The sequence below is a fragment of the Protopterus annectens genome, chromosome 4.part0 (genome assembly GCF_019279795.1).
Source record: "Protopterus annectens isolate FY-2018-M chromosome 4.part0, PAN1.0, whole genome shotgun sequence".
Taxonomy (NCBI): domain Eukaryota; kingdom Metazoa; phylum Chordata; order Ceratodontiformes; family Protopteridae; genus Protopterus; species Protopterus annectens.
In genome coordinates, this window is record NC_056733.1 from 1,573,816,646 (window position 1) to 1,573,838,366 (window position 21,721).

The following is a 21,721-nucleotide window of genomic DNA, read 5'->3' on the forward strand; positions in this document are numbered from 1 at the left end:
CTCTGAGGTTGAGAGGTATGACAAATGTGTCAGGGCCACCGCAGTCAGCCAGAGACATTTCAAATTGTGACAAACTTGTTGCACCCTACTCCCTCATGCAGTGACTCTGGATGTGTCCAAGCAAGGCAAGAAGCAGTTATGCAGAGTAAATGTGCAGACTATCCTCCCCCCATCCAAAGTAAACACAAGTACTACAGTGGCTTTTCATCTGTCATTGATTTTGCAGAATGTTCTGGTTTCTGTCATATTTTTATACTGTTGATTTATGCTTATTATTATTCAGAAAGTGCCTTTTGCTCTGTGTTTAAGTAGCTGTGCTTTAATGACCATCAGGTAAGACTGTCTGATATTGTAAGATGCAAGTAAGTTTTAATAAGCAGTATTGCCAACAGTGAAAGCCTTTCTGTTGTTGCCATGCAGAGAATACTTACATAACTAGATACCGTATAAGTCTTGGGTATTGAAATGCATATGACAGTATTTGTAATAAAGGACAGGCTTACATTATGTTAAGCTCATTACAGGTTTTACCTGCAAACTAAACAGAATCCCAATCTATCATGTGTGGTCCATATCCTGTGCAGTAACCCTTTAAGCAATATATGTTGAGCTTGTTTCTTGTTTGCTTTTCATTTTTTACTTTGATCATGTTTTCCCCATGAAACAAGTAGATAGTTGTTGTCAGGCAGCAGGTCTTTTTTGGATAAGAAACATTTTTACAAGTGGGGGTATCACAGAGATTGCTACTTTCAGCATGTTACTTGGTACTTTAATAAAGCTGAATATAAATTATAATTAGACCTGGAGTGCAAGGAGAAGTGATTTGAGTTGAGTGCTGCTTGTTTTTCTTATACTTGATTTTGACTGGCATTCCAGTAATGTATTTAAAAAGTAATTTATTTTTTCATGCATATGTTTCCATCTAGATATTAAGTAAGCTGTCATGCAGCCAATGGATTAAAATATATTTTTTTCTTCTACACTTCATTTTGTCTTGATTGGACTCTCATAATGATGGTTTGGCACCCAGGGCAGCATATTTAATTAAAGTTACAGTTTTTTGTGGTTTTGAGCATAGCTCCTCCCCTTTCTAGTTGGCCACATCCATTCCCATTGACCCCACCCATTCAGCTGTCTCCTGCAGCCCCCCTTTGATTTGAAGTCACCAGCCGCCACTGCATCCATGTGGAAAATGTGGAGTGAATTAACTGAAATCCATCCTCCCACCTCTTCATGTGCAAACCTAATGGTGAAACTAAATAAATCAAATGGGGGAAATGAAATGGGCCAGCAATTTTCCCTTCACAAATCTCTTTGCTCAAAAATTTCAATACTGCTCTGTTACCTTGTACTGACCTTAAGATCTTACATGTAGTAACATCATGGAATGTCCTTGATTTAATTTAAAACCCCCAAATCCCCATTTGCTGGCCTGGATAGTCTTTTAGCAATGTGGCTAAAATATCAGGTTTTATGGGTGAATGACTCACAATATACCTATTGAAAAAAAAACAGATCTTGAAAAAAACACCTTTACTCTTTCAGTTACACTTACTGACATGTCCCCCATTCTAGACTCAGTTATATTAATCTCTCCTTGGGCTTCGGTGCTATTTTTGAATCAACATCTTACAGCTATGGGGAAATTTATATGTTGGCCATGCACAATGCCCTACAATACATGACCAACAAGCTTTGAACTTCATTTCTGACAGATCTTCACCACATTGCAGTGATACCCCAGGTTGGTTGATCATGACCCGCAATCATAAGTCTGCATATTGCTCCTCCCACTTCAGAACTCTATTGATTTTTCATTTGCACCAAAGCCAAACTAGACCTCCTTTCAAATAATAAGTTTGTCTGATGATTAGAAAGTAGTGCAAAAGAGGTACAGCTTGTGAATGATTCTTCTGAATGGTCACATCCATAAAATGAGTGAAACCAAATATCCATTTTTTCCAAGATTTTGACTTAATTTTTTCTAACTAGAACTTGCTTAGGGCTGCAAGAGCAAATGTAATTTTCTCAACTCCAGTCCATCAAAACCCAAAATTTCTTGAATCCCATCTGGATCAATCAGGTTGAAAAAATCTGCTACAAATTTTCCTTGATCTGAAGGGTTATATAGGAACACTGAACCATCAATGAGTTGTACAAAAAGGATGAGCCTGTCCTAAATCCTGCTCATTCCCTGCCGACCCCAGGTGACCAGTGCTAATGGCATTAGTTATTTTACCAGTTAATGGTAGATGTGAAAATGTAATATTGCAAAGGAGTGCCAATTAATGGTAGACTGGCAAATTTAATAGAACATTGGATTGCAATATCCACATTTACTTCCTCTGTCTCATTACAGGCCTCATTCATAGAAACCAGACTTCTGTCTAATGCCAAATCATACAGCTTAGCTGTCCCCTTCTGATCAACAGCTTCAATGAAACCTTTTAAATATTCATCTACATTCTGGCCCTGAGATACCCCCAAGTCTGGAAAAATTGACTGAGGACCAATACTTGATAGAGTTGAAGTGGGACTGATCCATCTGTTCTTTTTTTGGGTGTGGGCCCCTTGTCTGAACCTGCCATATCTGATAATTGTTGGATGACTGTCTTATCACTACATCGTAAAGCCTCTTTGGAATGTTCAGAAGTTCCAGTTGAAATATCATCAAAGAGCACCTGACATTAGCTTACAATACTTGTCTATCTCTCAAGCATTTCTTAAAGAGAGGTCATATTCCTGAAACCAAAAGATGAGTTAGTAACAAACCAGGGAAAATATGGTTTTATATCAAACCATCCAACAACATGATAGTAAAATTCAATAATGGTCCTATGTTAGCGATAATTAAATCGATAAGGGAGATCAAAATAAATGTGCAGATGAAGAACAAAGCTTACAATCTCTTGATGCTAGAATCAGAGCACATCTGTAAATAAACAGGAATCATAAACCAAAAAGCAAATATGTGTTGTCACAATCGCAAACCAAGCAATCAATAAACAGCAATTAGAAGAAACTGAAAACTCCTAAGCAAACCAAATCACAATAATCAAAACCCTCCACCTAACACATCACTCAAAAGGGGACCAAACAACCTAAGGACAAAACTACCAATGCTGCAATTCCCCCGAATGAAAAAATGTATACACACATATGTATATATATATATATATATATATATATATATATATATATATATATATATATATATATATATATGTGTGTGTGTGTGTGTGTGTGTGTGTGTGTGTGTGTATATAACATTGTATAAAACTCATTTTAAGTTTTAACACTATTTTTTAAGGAACTCCCACCATATAGGCAAACCACCATTTATCTAACCATTCACTTATGAGAAAGAATCAATGGAAATATTCCTTACATGCTCACAATGCTAGATGGCCTCCCACATTGGAGTAAAACTAAAATTAGAGAAAAAAGGAAAGATAAGTAATAAACATCAAAAAAGTTAAACAAAATGGAAAATGACAACCCTGACACCAACATCTGGAAATCCAAGGAATCTCCCACTCTATCACCATAATCCTTCCTCTTTCTTCTTCTTTTTTTAATTATTAGATAACTCAACCACAATTTGATGAGTCGTAACACCTAATAAAAGCTAAGGAACAAAGGTAGCTAAGAATAGGCAGTAGCCCTGCTAAAACATTCAAACAAATGGGCATGAAGAATACCATAAGGGAAACTGTCTCTTTGAAAACAACCATATAAGCCCCAAAATTTTAACTACATTTCACTAAACCTACCTGCTGCTCAAGGACATATCAGGAAACATCATCTGATATGCCACCTGCATATCAGTGACTGAATACTGTCTCCCTCCTCCCCAACTAGTCTCAATTTTTCACTCTACATGACTCAGAACATCCAAGTTTGCTGCCACAAACTTCATTTATCAGATTTGATTCTGTGGTATGTCTCTCTTAAACATTTAAACATTCTCAAGATGGATGCAGATAATATTAAGTATCGTTCATTTCCCACTTGTACTATGTACAAATAAATTAATATATTTTCTAAATTTTTCTTTGCATGTGGCTACACACAGCATACATCATTAGGATTCATGTAAACTCATTTTTCTAGGCACTTTCTAGTGCTAAGAGTACTAACAAATCTTGTATCACTTCTCTCTGTCATAAAAATAGTGTATGTTACCATACAACCTTTAATCCACTTTGCTTTAGATGAAGGGGTAATTCAATAAACCCTGCATGCAGCGATTCTCCATGTAGAAACAATGTAGTGGCCTGAACATGGAATATGGCCACCGAGCGATCCAGGGAACAGGGCTGGGTGTGACGTGTGGACACGGGGGTGTCTGCGGAATGCAAATCACTTCATCTGCTGGTGAAAACCATTCAAATTAGGTGATTTCCCAATTCAATAAGCAGAGAGGCACCCATGTAGGTGCTGTGTCAGTATAAAAAGGGTATGAGGTTACAAACCATGTACTGGAGTATAAAATTTAAACAGGGGCTGTAACAGTCCAAATAAAATGTTGTATATTGCACAGTGGGCATGCAAACGGTCAAAACTATGGCCATTGAGTTGAAAAAAGTAATGTAATATATGAAAAATTAAACTTTTTTTTAATACACATGCCTAGTTTAAGCAGTGCGCAGCGATGCGCAAACATGTTATTTTGCAAAAATAAATAAATAAATAAATAAATAAAAAGTGTAAAATCTGAAATATAAAGCTATATAAAGTTATTGCATTATAGTGGCCAGCATGCAAAGTCATACAGTGGCAGGTTATAGTGGTAGCTAAGGTGATAGGCCCTGTTGTAGTGCAGTATCTAGGGTATATGCAATTAGGTGCATGTAAATGAACCAGGGCTATTGAATAGCAAAAAGGGCCACTGTGTCCATAGGTACTAAGCATGGTAGGGCTAGAACTGTGTTGTTATAGGCAGAACAGATAACTAACATCAAAAGGGGGTGTATCATGCCATATGTAAGCAGATTGGAGCTTAGTGGCACCTGTTTGCACTCAGCTAAGCACAGCTAAAGAAAGGAGTGTGTCTAAGGCTGCTAAGCTATACTTAGCCCCACAATGCATGTTTTAGCTGGTTAAGGAAAAGCTAAGCATACCTGTGTACAGGGGAGGGTCCAAACTGCTGAGCAATGTTTATACTAGTGCCATGGGTTTGCGCAGAGTGCTGTGGGACTTAGTAGTGGAAGAAATTGGGAAAAAAATTAAAAGGAAATAGCCTGGGAAAGCCAATCAAGTATAAAATACTGATAAGCCCTCTGACACTGGCCCATTCAAACCCCTCAATGATATACCTGGCAGGTGCAATGTATCATAGTCATCCAATCACACAGGCTGCATTTGCAGCACACCAGTATAAAGTATGCATACACCCTTCAATCTGATTTTTCCCACATATTCTGCAATATTGAAGTGCACACTTGGGAATTTTAACTGACAAAGTGATAGGGGCTGCCACTACTCTGCTACATCTGTATGCACTACAAGCTGAGATCAGTGATGATGGCGATGATGATGATGATGCTGACAATAGGACCAGACCAAGGAGGAGAAGAGTTTTCAGGCCTATGGTAATCTTTCAGGGGCTACATGAGCTGGATATAGTGTAACTCTACAGGGTGGACAGAGACATATTACAGCAACTCACCGAGCTCTGCAACCCTCACCTCAGACCCAGAGCCAACAGAGAGGAACCCATCCCAGTGGAAACAAAGGTATGTGTAGCCTTAAGAATGCTAGCTACAGGTACTTTCCAAAAACCTACTGGAGACATCATGGGGGTCTCACAGACATCAGCATCTAGGGTACTCCACCAGTTCCTGGGTGTCATGCTAACACATGCCAGTGAGCACATTTATTTCCCCAGCACCCCTGAGGAGAGGACCAGCAATATGTGCCTCTTACACCATGTAGCACGCTACCCAGAGGTACTGGGTGCTATAGACTGCACTCATGTGCACATCAAAGCTCCACCTAGTGAGGAGGGTAGAGTCTACATCAACCATAAGGGGTATGACTCCATCAACTGCCAGGTTGTGTACAATGCCCAGGGCATTATCGTCAATGTGTGTGCTGGCAGCTATAGCAGTTATCACAACTCCCACATCACACAAGCATCACAATTGTACCAGGTATTTGCCAGGTGGGACATCCTGTACGGCCATCTTCTGGAAGAGGCTGGCTATGCACTGGAGCCATGGATGATGACATCCATCAGAAATGCACACACACTAACTGAAGAATGCTATAATGAGGCATGCGCACAAACTAGGAACATCGTAGAGTGTGTGTTTGGGTTGCCTTGACATATCGTGTGGAACCCTGCAGTATTCACCAGCCACATGTACACACATGTTCATAGTATGTACCATGCCACACAATATGATCCTGTGGTAACAGCTGTGGCAGGAACATCACAGGGAAAGGACACACAGCCCCCTACCATTGCCAAGGTCCCCACAGGCATGGGGGACTTGGAGGAGGAACTCCCTGAGCCTGTCCCTGTAGGCAGACATAGGCATGCCCAGTATGCCCTGGCCTTGACAAAGAGGCAATGCATAGCACATGCACTGACAACCTAGGGACCCATGGACTGACACCTCACTCCGACTCACATACACAGTAAAAAGGATGCCAGCCGCATCACAATACCTGTACCTTATCATGTATAGGCTGTATACTACATGCATCCAACAGAGTCAGCCCTGAAGCACTGTCTGCTCAACTGCTGCAGGCATAAGGCAAGTCACTCTTCTTAACAACAAATGAATGTGGTAGTAGTCTGTGGTACCAAATCTATGGTATTGCTGCATGCATGCAAGGGAATGGAGTGGGCTACTGGGAAAGCAACAGACAACTGACAGCTATGTGGAACAACAGGTACTCCCTGCTAAATAATGGCTGCCCCAGAATATGCAGTAGACCCCAAGCCAGCAAAATGCACTGCACTATGTGAGGGACATACAAACAGAGGGGTCGTAAGACAGATGCATAGATGTCGCATGCATACCTCTCAACCTCTTAGAGCAAGAAATCTGTTCAAAGCCATAAAAAGTGTGGGGCAATGGCCCAAAAACATGGGCAATTTTTAAATATTGCTCTTACAAACTTAGAAAGTTGATAGAATAACAGGTTTTACACTAGCATGAATTCTCTAAATGGTAAGAAGTGTGAAACTTAAATGTCTGTCATTAGTTTCTAATTTCAGTCTGTAATGATTTGCCAGTAATTTTCCACACAACCACAATTTTATGTAAGACGGACCCAATATATGAGACAAACATCTGGACATTCTGTGAAAATCTGTACAGTTGAGATGTATGGTCCCCTAAACCCAACACACCCGTGTTTCCATTGAACTGCAGTAACATTAATGTTTGTAAGGTAATAGCAGCAGACCAAACATTTCCAGGGTTTTCCCAATCAACTTGCTAACATGTTACATTTCCACAATATGCAGGGGTCAATGTGCTATGTATGTGTGTGGCTAATAGTGTCAGGAAGTAGACAGCACTGACTAGTGGCTGTTGTGGCTTTGTGTGCTATGTACACTACTGTGCAGGGTCCATTGTTCGAGACTAGCCATGATTACTGTTTTGCATGTCAGCTACAGACTGTCCAGAAGTCAATATTTGTTACTGCAGGAAAGCTGGACAATGGAGGGACAGTGGCCACAGATATGAACGGTACACAGCTCAGAGTAACCTAGAGGGTGCCTAGTAGAACAACAGGTTGTGACAAGTCAGTCTAGTGCCAGGATGTAAAGGTTGCCACATAACTGTGTCAGTACTGACAACAAGTCAGTGGGCACCATCCATACCCCACGATTGACAAGGTTTCCCAGAATGTCCACAAGTATGCCTAATATATCTGTTCTGTTTGTCATAACATTGCATTTGTCTGGCAAACTATTGGCAAACTAATTAAGGTTGATGTGAAAACATCAATGACAGACAGTTGAAATGCAGACTTCATACCCATAAGAAAATGCAAGCTAATACAAAACCATTCTACCAACTGTCTGTTTGGAAGAGCAATATTAAGATCCTGTCCCCATGTCTGGTCCTGTGTCCGACTGTTATATATGGCTCTGTCCAGATGTCTGGTTTTAACATTTTGAGAGGTATTGCCAACATGTAGCCTTATAATAACCGTGCAGCACAAACTGTCTGAGGACCACAGCAGATGTATGTGGCACAATGCTGGTCAACCTGCTAAACAGGTACAGTCAGAAGTGTGAAGTTCATAACCCTGTGTGTGATGTTATGACTTCCATCCCAGTTACACCATAACTACAACTACATAAGCGCAGTGACTGTGGACAAAATCTGTGACTGGAGCAGAGCAGGACAAAGGGCCACATATAAGGGGAAGGAGGAACCACTGGCCAGACAAATGTAGAATGTGCAGACTAGAGCAATTTGTGCAGTAGCATGGGTTCCCTGCAGTGTATGGAGTCAGTACACAAATGTGTCAGTGGTTTCTCACATTAATCTATACTGATCTGGCACTGACATACCAGGACATCACAGTGCTGTGTAAAATGTGCCTCACATATGCAAAACTCTGCTCAGTCCAATACATTTTGTACCCACCCTAGATATGACTCAGTTAATAAGGATAGCACACAGCCAGGAGATTCCTCAGCCAATATATCAGTGAGGTGCTGGACTTTTTACATAGGCTCATCAGCCAATCAGCTGCAGCACACAAAATCCTGGACCGCAGTACAGGTCGGTCTGGCCTGGGGTCCCACTGTTACTTTTGATGGTCATACTGGGCATGCTCCTACGCTTAGCTACTTTCAGCCCATGTCTAAACCCACATCTGAGTATAGAACTGGGATGTACATGTATCCCTTGTGTGTACAGTCAGCTATGTACACCTTAACTGTCTATCCCCACCCCCACCAGACATATTTACCCCCATCTATCCCTATGTAGCACATATAAGCTTTATCTGGATCTGCTGTGTGTGATATACATACAGATATATAGGTAACATATACTAATATATCCAAACAAAAACATTTATGATATAGGTGCAGGTAAATTGGGCCTCCAGTAATGAAAACAGTCCAAAGTAAAATACTATAATAATGTTCATCTATTTAATGGTCTTTTAGTTAATATAGGTTTAATAGACATCTTACCATTCAGCCCCTTCCCCATAGTTGCACACATTCGAATGATCCATTCTAATTATTTTGTCTCTACCTTATAAAAGAACATGTATATGATATACACAAGAGGGCAGACACTAGTGCACTGGCTAAACATGTAATGGAAACAGATATATCACACAACTTTAAGTTTATGGTCATTGAGCTAGTATGCTTAGGGAATAGAGGGGGTTCCATTAAGAATAAGGTAGAACATTTTTATGTGGTTTCATAATAATTTTAAACTGTCTTTTTAAGTGAATTGAGTAACTGAAATGTTATGTAATTAACTGATATGAGACTATGGGTAGAATGAGTTTAAGAATCAGTGCATGGAACTATTCATTGTCTGATGAAGCAGCTTTGGCTGTGAAAGCGCTCACCTGTTCATTTTTGTGAATAAAGATTCTATGTTTTTATCTGCTGTGGTTTGGTGCCTACCAATATGCTAATATATAATTTATAGAGAGGCAGAGACAGGGGGAGAGAGAGAGATACAGAGAGAGAGAGAGAGAGAGACAGACAGACAGAGACTCTGAAAGGCATAGAGTGATGTACTGCTGCAGCCACACATACACCAATTTTAACCAGTGGCATGTGCAAATACTATGGTGAGTTCCATTGTGTAATAGTAGGTAGGTAGGGGTTGTAATCTTGCATCAGTCGACGTGTGTGTTTGTGTGTGTGTGTGTGTGTGTGTGTGTGTGTGTGTGTGTGTTTGTGTGTGTGTGTGTGTGTGTGTGTGTGTGTGTGTGCACGCGCGTGAGCATTTCTGGATATATTACACATACAGCAGAATACACACGCCCAACAGGCCTATGTCTGTGTAATGACCGCCCATATTTTGACCCTGTGATTATTGTCATCCCCAACAGTGGTCTCCCTGTCAGCAGCTACTGATATCATCCACCCTAACAGCAGTGCCAGAAACCCTCCTCATGTGTAAGTCCTGTGAAGCATGCGATAAGCACATAGTGCTGTAGTGTAGACAGTTAGGTAGGTGGTGGTTCTAATCCTAACAGCAGCAACACAGTGTGTATGTATAAGTATATCCCCTTGCAGCTGTGTGTGTTTCCTGCCTATGTGTGTGCAATGCCAATATATTTTGAGGCCTGCTCCACCCTATTAACACCCCCATTGCCCTACTTTACAGGGCCTACTGATATCATCCACCTTAGATGCACCATTGTACACTTGCTAGGCATATAAGCTCCATGGAGCACGCGATAAATACATAGTACTATAGTATATACAACTACATAGTCAGGGATTTGAATCTCAATACTGCCAACTGTGTGTGTGTGTGTGTGTGTGTGTGTGTGTGTGTGTGTGTGTGTGTGTGTGTGTGTGTGTGTGTGTGTGTGTGTGTGTGTATATACATATCCCCTTGCAGCAGTGTGACTGTGTTAGGGCTACCACCATACCTCTCAACCCCTTAGAGAAAAACATCTGGATAAAGCCATACAGAAAAGTGGGACAAAGGCCAAATATTAGGCTCAATCTTTAAATATTGCTCTGACAAACATAGAAAGTAGATAGCATAACAGGTTGTGCATTTGCATGCACTTTCTGAAGGGTATGAAGTCTGACAAGAAAATATCTGTCATTATTGTTTAACATCAATCTTTAATTATTTCACAGTAATTTGCCAGAAAACCACAATGTTATGACAAATGGAACAAAAATATGTGGCAAACATCAGGACATTCTGCAGAAATCTGTAGAGGTGATAGTTATGGCCAATACCTGTTCTACCTTGCATGTTTAGCCAGGTGTGACCTGTGACAATGACACAAACAATACAGAGGTCCTCAGAGTGTAGGACAACAAACATTTCTAAAGGTTGTCTACTACTTGCATAAAGCAGTTATTTCACATCAGAAGTACCTTACTGTTATGAGAAATAGCATAGCCTATGTTAATGTGACACAAAGAAACTGTCATATTGGCAAACCAAGGGAATTCCTGTCTGTTGCACTTGCCATGGGTATGGTATGTTCTGTCATCTGTTACGATACTACAAGATGTGTCCCACATTCCACATTTGATAAGGTGGCAACCCTACTCTGTGTTGCCTATGTGTGTGCAATATGTGGACATGTGGAGGACCTGGGACTAACTGCTGCCCCCAATGACCCACATGTATCTAGGCATGAATGCTAACTGCCACTGCCCACATATGGAGGTACCACCTAAGGCTGTGGTGACTGTTATTAGTGTGTTATCTGTCATTGACCCACAAACTGATCTCAACACACTGCAATGAGATCATACAACAGGTATGGAATGGTGCTAAGGTTCTGGCCTCAAGCTGAATGCAGTAAACTGTACTTTCATACCATATGGCAAGGACATGGCCCCACTATTTCCCACATCAACAGCAACCCCACATAAACTGTGTTGACATACCTGGGGACTCAGGTTTATAACACTGTTGCATTCAGCCATCAAGTAGTGGCAGTGGTCAGAAAAGGTTTGTACATGGTTCACCACATAGGTAAAGGGACTACATCCAGACAAAAGGTGGACATTACCTCTCTATAGACCTCAGTCAGTACAACAATACATTATCATCATGCCCGGACTGGTATGTACCTATGCAGACATCTGCAGTATGTTAACACTCACAAAGGTTATCCATGCCCTTCAACACCTGTTCCATGCAGGCAGACTTGAATCAGTAGTGCCCCACTTGGTATCAGACAGGTTGTCCACAGGTGGGCTGTGGCATGCCTAGATGGCAGAGTTGTGCTCAGCCCTTCAACAGCTGCATATATGTGAGTCTAACGCTGTGCACATTACCGACATGACAGGCCTGAATTAGATATGCAACAGCAAAAAAACCTGCTGGAGAGACAGGTTTGTCTCCCAGAGGCTGCCCTGTCTCAGGAATGCACTTCCCATATATGTAAACAGAGTACTATGCAGACCCTCATCAAGTGCATCTGTGATGAGTGGATGGGAAAACAAATATCTGCCCCAGGGTCCAACCTGAGTCCATCAATGCCAGGGGCAACAGGCACTGATCGGTGATTCTGTTGGGGATAAAGTAATGGCTAGGCTTGTAAGGGACCCAGGGCCAGTACTCTAGTAACCTTCTATGGACCTATGAACCTGCAATCCTACTGAACTCCCAGGTGACATGTATCAAGAGTAGCATGCTGTGTCAAGGGATATGCATGCAAGATTATGCTGACTGCCCCATTGTCCCTCACACACTGTTCCATGCATATGCACCTAAGTAAACATGCACATATACAGCCGTACCTTGGCAAGGAAAAATTCTCTGTGTTGCCACTACGCCATCATGAGCTGGTGTAATGGCAGCAGGCCCCCATGTCTTAGACACATAGACACCTGGAACAGAAGCAGAATAATGTCTGTCAGACAGCAGTCAGTCAGCAGTACTAACAGCAATAAAGCATCATGGCACAAAGCTACATCCACTTTGATGTGTATGCATGACAGTTGCCAACAGCATCACCTTACAGGGCATAACATTACTGCCATTAACTGTGCTATCAGACTCATATTAGCATGTCCCTGCATTGATGGTATGGATAACAGGGATATGGCACAGGTATCAGCACATGCACAGGGTGTAGTGTGGGGTTGCTAAAGGCCTAGGCTGTGCTATACAGTTGATATTGTGTGTGTGTATCTGGAGGTGTGCTGGTTAGCTGGGCCATGGAGAGGAGCTGTGTGTGTCTTTTGGTGACCTGCATGTGACAGTGATGTGTGAGTGTGTGCATGCACACAGTCAAGTCATGCGCTAGCCCTACACGAGGGTATGTTGGACAGCCATCGACTGTAAATGGCAGAATGTACAGTTCACTGTCTCTAGCCATGGACATGGGAACTAGTTTTGCCAGGACTGGCACTGGCACCACCATGCCCAGGTCCAGATGTGGTACTACGTTCTGATGGTGACCAGTGTATTCTGGGTCTGTGTTCCTCATGGGACCACCCATGACCACATGCTCATGGCCTGCCACACTGTGGTATGGAAAGCACCCTCTCTCCAGTAGTGCTGGGACAGCACCTTCCCTTCAGTAGTGCTGGTGGTACTGACACTACTGGAGTGTGACTGCACAGCCATGTGGGCTCTCAGCTGATGTTGTTGCTGACCTATGTTCATATGTCCGATGCCCTACTCCCACCACATGTTCAAGCACAGACATTGCACAGTAAAGGACTGACAATGTCTTACCCCACCATCTATCCACTACATCAGCAAAATTATGTAAGGCATCTCCAATGCCATGGAGGGAGTCATGAATGCCAGGCAGTGTGGCATCCATGACCCTGAGCATCCAGCTGGTGTACCATTCATGACATGCCTGTGCCTCCATGATGGACTGAATCATGCATCTGGTGATGTGCTGTGATTCCCCTGACAGGTGCTGGATGGGCAGCAGTCCTCCTTTCAGTACCCCTGTCAGTCTGCCTGTGTGTGACCTCGCCAGCTCTCTGACTATGACTAGTGTCTACAGTCACAGATGCCATAGTTGCCACACTCCCCTGTTTGATGCCACCACCCTGACTGGCCAATATGTGTGGCTTCTGGGGACTGGGCATGTGTGGCATACTGACTGAGTGTGGGGGCATTGGTGTGGAAGTGGGATATCAACCAGTGGGACAGATTCAGCCCCCAACAACCTCATCTGTGCTTTACAATGGCCACCATCATCATCAGAGTCTGATGAGACACTGACATCAGGTTGTGAGGGGGACACACTCCTACCCCCATGCTCACCTGTGAAGGGAAGACAACATGACATTACTTCCTACAAAATACTGTCTGCTGATGCACACACACACACACACACACACACACACACACACACACACACACACACACACACACACACACAGGTGAGGTGCCACAAAGGCATTCTACAAGCCACACCTTCTGACTGATGCCATGCACGATACACAATCAGACCACAACAGACACACTCTGGACAGGCCCTCAACAACATGGAGTGCAGCTATGTCCAGTTAATGTTGCTAGTCCTGCCCAACAGTACCAACAACTTAAATAAATTAAGAAAAGCTTCAGGTTGATGGCAAAAACGATAAAAAGCCTCGGCTCGGACACACTAAGTTTATTGAAATGCACAAGATAAAAGTATGTTAAGCGCTTTCATCTGAAACCAGACTTCATCAGAACGTACATCAAAAATGTTCCGATTGTTTAAATAGATCATCTGACCCAAATTGGCGCCAAAACTTCTTGCAGTGCAATTGAACATACATTTTTATATAAAAGAATATAAATACATAATATTAACTAACATTTAAACATATAGATAAAACTACTGCTGATGTCACAATATAAAAAATAATAATATTTCATATACAAAATGCATGAAATACTGCATAATTTATATATAACATGAAAAAATATAACATAAAAAACTTAAAATATGTATGATGTCCATATATTGATGTCTATCATCCTTGTGCCCTAATAAAATGCCTAATGATGTAACCCAAATGAATAGTGGAGGCTTGAGATACACTCTCTTAACAATCCTATGCTATAGCTGTGTAATAAAATGACTAAATAACTAGAGAGAACATACGACAAATGTAAAACATGGTGGTCTAAATCCCCTATCTTCAACCTATTTTTTCAATATTGAAAATGGTTTTATGCTGATGTTATCATTAATACCTGGAATGTTGGTGGCATCAGTAATGATCTGCCACCTACTTTCTTTCAATGCAAGCATAGCTTTAATGTTACCCCCATATGGTGAAAGTTCCACCTTGTCAATAATATGAAACAAAAATAAATATTTTGGTTGCAGCTTCTGAGAAAGGTGGATTGCGACGTCTATACATTCCATCAAAAAGACATGAAGAGGGGAACGCATCACAGGACCGCATACATTGCTCACCATTATGTACACACCCTGCACATCCACTTTTGCCAGCACTATCCACTGCTAACTCCCACATTATACCCCACCATCTGTCAGCGCAGTATGCATGTGGCTATCGGCAACATGGTGGCAATACAACTTGCATTCCCCTCCTGATCCTGATGCTTCATGCCACTTGCTGCATGTGGTGAGGTGTTCAAATGCAAGTACCTGTTGCAGCTATTACTGCTTGTTCAAAGCCTGTCTACATGGTACGCTGTGGTGTCAGCCTCCTACTGTTGTAGTAAGTACCTGAGCTGCAGGCCCACCCCTCAAGTTTCCCTGGCCTTCCTCCCTCAGATTCTGGATTATATGGCTGGACAGTATCCTACAGTTTCCCCTGCCAGTGTGGTTGATATGGGTGTCCTGGCACAGTGTAGCACCTGCCTCATGTACATGGATGGACAACCATTTACAAACACCACCAAGGAACACACTGTGTAAGAGAGGCAATGACAGTAGGAACCTGTGGTCCATGCTGTCAAGGCCACATATCTGTCCCCAAACAGGTTGCCGACACAATCAGTACACCTCACACACCACCCAGACCTACACAATGCACACACACACACACACACACACACACACACACACACACACACACACATACACACACATATGCAGTGATTCTCAACATACACATCCACAAACAAAGGAGACCTCTGAGGCAAAGCCACACATGAATGCCACAGCTGTACACAGCACATACCACACATGGCCACACACCTGTGTCCCACAGCCATGCAGGAGTCAGCTCAGAGCCCACAAACTTAGTGTGCCACTCAACCACAGCCCATAAGGCATAACAACGTACCCAACACTCTAGTCATAGGTGACTCGATAGACAGGCACACTGATGTTCCACTCACCAGGCTAAACAAGGAGAAAGTTACTGTCAGCTGCCTGTCAGGTGCCAGGATCCGCCACATAACACACACACTCAGATCACTCCACGACAAGTATAAATATGACTCTGTCATTGTCCATGTTGGCGTGAATCACCTGAGATGTACCTCCCTGGACTCCATGAAAAGAGACATGGAGGAGCTCTCTGATCTTGTAGCCCAGGCAGGTATGACCCTAGCCCTGAGTAGCATCTTGCCATCACCCAGAATGATACCACAGTACAAGGACAAAATGATTGACTTCAACAATTGGCTAAGCTTCTGATGTCATTCTAAGGGGATCCAGTATTTGTCTGCCTGGGATGACATGATCGACAGACCACGATGCTTTGCCAAAGATGGCCTGCACCTGTCTCCCTTGGGATTCTGGATACTGGCCAAGGCTCATTCCACCCCTATAGTGCCTTTTTTAGGCAAGGTTCAAATGACAACTTCACCACCATAACAGGTACAAGCAAGCAAAATCTGAGGGTAATGCTACTTAATGCTAGAAGTCTAAACCTCAAAATGCATTCACTTGAAGCACTCCTTAAAATGGAGAGCATTGACATCTGTGCAGTGATAGAGACCTGGTTCAAGGCTCCAGAGAGCACCCCTGCATTATGAGGCTATAATTCATGCCACACCTTTTGGCCACCTAACCTGGACCGAAACACTAAAGGCGGAGTGGTGTCCATATTCATTAAGGATGTCCACACCTCCAGGCTAGTTGCTCAGCATAATGCATCTGAGATTATCCAAGTGCAACTAACTCTGGGCAAGACCGCAATCCAAATTGTAACTTGCTACAGATACCCCACCATACCCCAGGATTCCCACTCCTCATTTCTTGATACACTAGAAAATATTAGGGTACAACCCAACACCCTAATAATGGGCGATTTCAACTACCCCACCATTAACTGGGAAAACTACTCATGTACCAACTCTTTTGCTCAACATTTTCTGGAATTCATATATTCCAATGCCTTGGATCAATTTATTCACACCCCCACCAGGAGCAGCAATATTATAGACCTGGTCATTACCAACATGGGCGATCAGTGTTCCACACCAAAAGTCAATTCCTCGTTGGTCAGATCTGACCACAAGCTAATCACCATAGACATCCACATCCCGCCCCCACCCCCTATTAGGGAAACCAATGTAAAACAATTCAACAAAGCCAACTTCACACTTCTTAAGACAAAAGTGGCAAACTTCATGACACCATGCAGATGGACAATAGAGGTATGACTGCTGAGTCCTACACAAATGCACTTCATAAGCACTTACACAAGTGCATGGATCATGCTATCCCTAACAGAACCAAGATGCTATCCTCCAAAAAAAGGAAGCCAATCTGGTGGTCCCCTGCCATTAGCAATCTCTACAACAGAAGAAAAAACTGTGACAAAAAAGAGTAAAATCCCATGATTGGAGGAACTCCCTGGTCAGCCTCAGTAAGAAGCTGAGATCCCTCATAAAATCCTCCAAAGCTAGTTACAAAAACAAAATCACCACTGATTCTAAAGACAACCACAAAGCATTCTATAGTTATGTCAAGAATCTCAATGGCAATTCTCAGATCTGCTCTGAGTTACAGCACAATGGCACTAAATATACAGAACCAACTGATATTGCCAACATCCTGGCAGATAGGTTCAGTGCTAACTTTACCCCCCCCTCTCGCCTGTTAATGGGCCCATCTCTATACCGGAAGAATGCAAAGTTCCTGTAATTACGGCTGCACAGGTAAAAACCACACTCTCCAAAGCCAAGAACACAGCATCCATGGTACCTGACAACATCCCAGGCTGCATTCTACATGAACTACAGAATGAACTGGCACCCCAACTAAGCACCATGTTCAGTCACAGCCTCACCTCAGGCTTTGTGCCCATTGAATGGAGCACAGCGATGGTTATCCCATTCCACAAACGGGGAGTCACAATGGACCCTGGGAACAACTGCCCCATTAGCCCAACAAGCCTGGTCTGCAAGGCCATGGAACGCATCATCATGGAACTTATAAGCAAAGACATTGGTAATCTCTAAACTCTGGACCCCACCCAATTCGGGTTTGTAAAAGGCAGATCATGTCGCCTAAACCTGATAGACTTCTTTGAAGCAGTCACCAAAGCCGTAGATGAGGGTAAGGTGGTTCACACAGCCTATCTAGATCTCGGCAAGGCTTTTAACACCATCCCCACTCTGGAATTATAGATAAACTCACTGAACTAGGTATAAATCCATATGTCACAAGATGGGTTACCAACTGGCTCACTGATAGAACTTACACTGTGAAAGTAGCAGACTCCAAATCTGACTTCAGACCAGTGACAAGTGGAGTATCACAGGGTTCAGTCCTGGGTCCTCTCCTGTTTGGTATCTACTTTTCTGAAGTACAGGCTAACACAGAAGGTCTTTGGCTAATGAAGTTCACAGATGACTGCAAACTAAGTGCCATAATCAAAACTCCTAATGATGTGGACATCCTACAAAAGGGCCTCACTAAGACAGATGCCTGGTGTCAAAGCCATGGCCTCAAGCTCAATGCCAAAAAGTGCATTGTCATCCCCTTTGGTAAAAACTCTGTATCCATGAGCTACCACATAGGTGGTAGTCTACTTAACACCGAAAGTGTGATAAGAGACCTTGGGACACAGGTGGACAGTAGTCTCTCCGTTGATAATCACATCACCTCAGTAGTCAGGAAATCCTTCTATGTAGCACACCTCATCACAAAAGGTTTCTCATCCAGGAAAAAAGAGGTCATTGTTTCCCTCTACTCGTCACTCATTAGACCCATTATAGAGTACAATGTCTCTTTTGGTATGTACCTCACAAGACATCTACAACAACTGGAAAGGCCATAGAAATACCTCATAAAGAGGATTACTGGCCTCAAATAGATGCCCTTTGCAGACTGCCTCAAAAAACTCCAGCTTTACTCCGTCGCATATCGCCTACTCAGAGGCGATTTCTGCCTAACATACAAAGCTATGTCAAACCCAGAGCTGTTGGAAATGCTCCACTTAAAGAAATTGCAATCCCTCCAAGCTACACGACCTAAATCTTGTCACCACAATAAACAGAACATGCTGGAGGGATAGATTCCTGTCCCAGAGACTTCCCATAATCTGAAACAAACTACCTATCTATATCAAACAAAGCTCTCTTCAAGAAAAATCTTGATGATTGGATGGGAAATAGGAACTTCACCCTGGGGATCACCTCTGTGGCTCTGCTCAACAGGGGAACAGGAGAATAATTTTCTTGGGTGGTGAAAGCCAGGGTAGCTTTTTGGCTAGGCTTATATAGGCCCTAGGACCAGTAGCCTCGTACCTACCTATGAACCTATGTTACACATAGTAGACTCCATTGTGAGACACACTGATGTGCCTCTCACCTGAGTGTATATGTAGATTGTCACAGTTACTTGTGTATCAGGTGACAGACTCCACCATGTCACATACGCACTGCTGTCTCTCACCAACAGGTACTGTCATGAGTTTGTCACAGTCCATGTTGGCATGCCTGACCTGACATGTACATCCCTGGACTATTTGCAGTGAGACATGAGTGAGCACACTGATCATGTGTCCCAGGCAGGTATGTCCCTAGTCTTATGCAGCATTCTGCTATCTCCCAGACTGATGCTGCAATACGATGAGGAAATGATTGACCTTAGCATGTGGCTTGTTATCCTGTGATATTCCAGGGAGTTCCAGTACCTGTGACCAATTAAAAAAATGATGAATTGGATGTCCAAAAGTATTTATTGGCAGTAAAATCACAAAGAATAAAAGCACGATATCTCACTTTGTCCAAAAGTATTTATTGGCAGTAAAAGCACAAAGAATAAAATCAATTGGTTTGTGGAACAGTTTTTTGCTGTTCCAGTACCTGTGAGTCTGGGGTGATATGGTTAACAGACCATGATGCTCTGCAAGAGATGGCCTCCATCTGTCTTCATTGACCTTCATGCATCTGGCAATGGTTATCACCACCCCATATTGACTCCATTACTAAAAGTGGTGAGGTTATCACTAACAACATACAAATGTCAGCATAGCACACATTGAAGGCCAGTCTGCTAAACGCTAGGGATGTACACATGCCTCTGCCCTCATTGCAAAAATTCTTAACCCTGGGAAACGCAGACATCTGTGCAGCCACACAGACATGGTTCAAAGCTGCAGATAACACCCCAGCCTTGCCTGGTCAAACATCCTATCATACATCCAGAACCCTAAGTGTAGCCAGTAATGCTATATGGCATGGAGTTTCAGTATATGAGACACATACACACATCCATGCTGTATAGGCAGTAAGATGTACAGGAGACACTGCATGGGCAGTTCACCATTGCCAGCTCACCTTTTCAAATCATAGCTAGCTACTGGCAACCACATGTGACCAGAAAGCCCATTATGCCTATATGGACCTCAGGAACTGTATACGATATGGGTCTGTACCCTGATCCTGGGTCAGTTAAATGACCCAAACATACATTGGAAGACGTACCCATGCCAGTGCACAAATGGCCAGAGAGCCATCAACAGTGGAATTACAAACACTTTGGTGCAGCTAGGGACTTCTCCCAGATGAGGTGAAGGTGTTTTGCAGTTGATATTACACCACACTGGATGCCACTGCAGCATCCCTACAGTGTCATCCTCTGTGGCAAAGCAACCATCACGAGGTCACGTTTGTAGTCACCATCTCCCACAATACCCATCTAGCTAAGGTCATCCATACATACACCTTCAATGTGGAGTACATCCTCCTGTGGGTGTATACACAGATTCACAGCTCCCAACCCCTCATTAAGGACTGGCTCCAATATTCACACATACACACAAGCACTATATGTGCATTTGTATAGATGTACAGAGACAGGTATACCCGACAGGAGTACATCCTCTGCTAGGATATGTACACCTGTCTGCTGGGCATCTAGAATACATACTGTCAATAGCAGGGATGACATACCGCTGTCCGAGACAAAGTAGGGGCAGGTGCCCATATTGGAGCAATGTCTCCATAGCGTGAACATGTGAATGGGATCAGTCCTGGAAACCTGCACAATAAACACAGATCTTACAACAGACAATCATCTCCCCTACTACACATATGTCTGCAACATCACAGGAAGCACCTGCATCTGCTCACTTGTGGTGGTCAAGGATGCCAGCTATACCAGTGCTGTAGGTACAGCATACTGGATGGCTGACAGACTCAGTGTAGGCTTCACCTCCCTGTCTTCCCCATCAGTACATCAGGATGTCCACAGTACCTCCTCTGACTCCTATATGTAGGGAACAGGTCACCACTGCCATGTGAAAGTCATAGTATACATCTGCCATGGGAGCCTATCACATCACAGGATGCATCCTACATGACCCCATCCATAACCTTGCAACACCATAAGGCACTGTATTCAAAGGAGGCCTGAATACTGCCTTTGTCCCAGCATTTTGAAGGAAAACCAGTGTCACCCCTTTAGACTAAGGTGGGGCATCCACCACTCAGTGACATGATAGACCCAGCAGCCTAAGTAGGCTGTTCTACAAGGCCATAGCACAGTTTATAGTGAACCCCATTAACAAGGACATTGTTGAATGACATGCACACACTCTATCACACACAGTTAGGCTATGTCAAGGAAGGGGTCATGTCTGTTGCACTCGATTGACCTGTATGACACAGTCACCAAA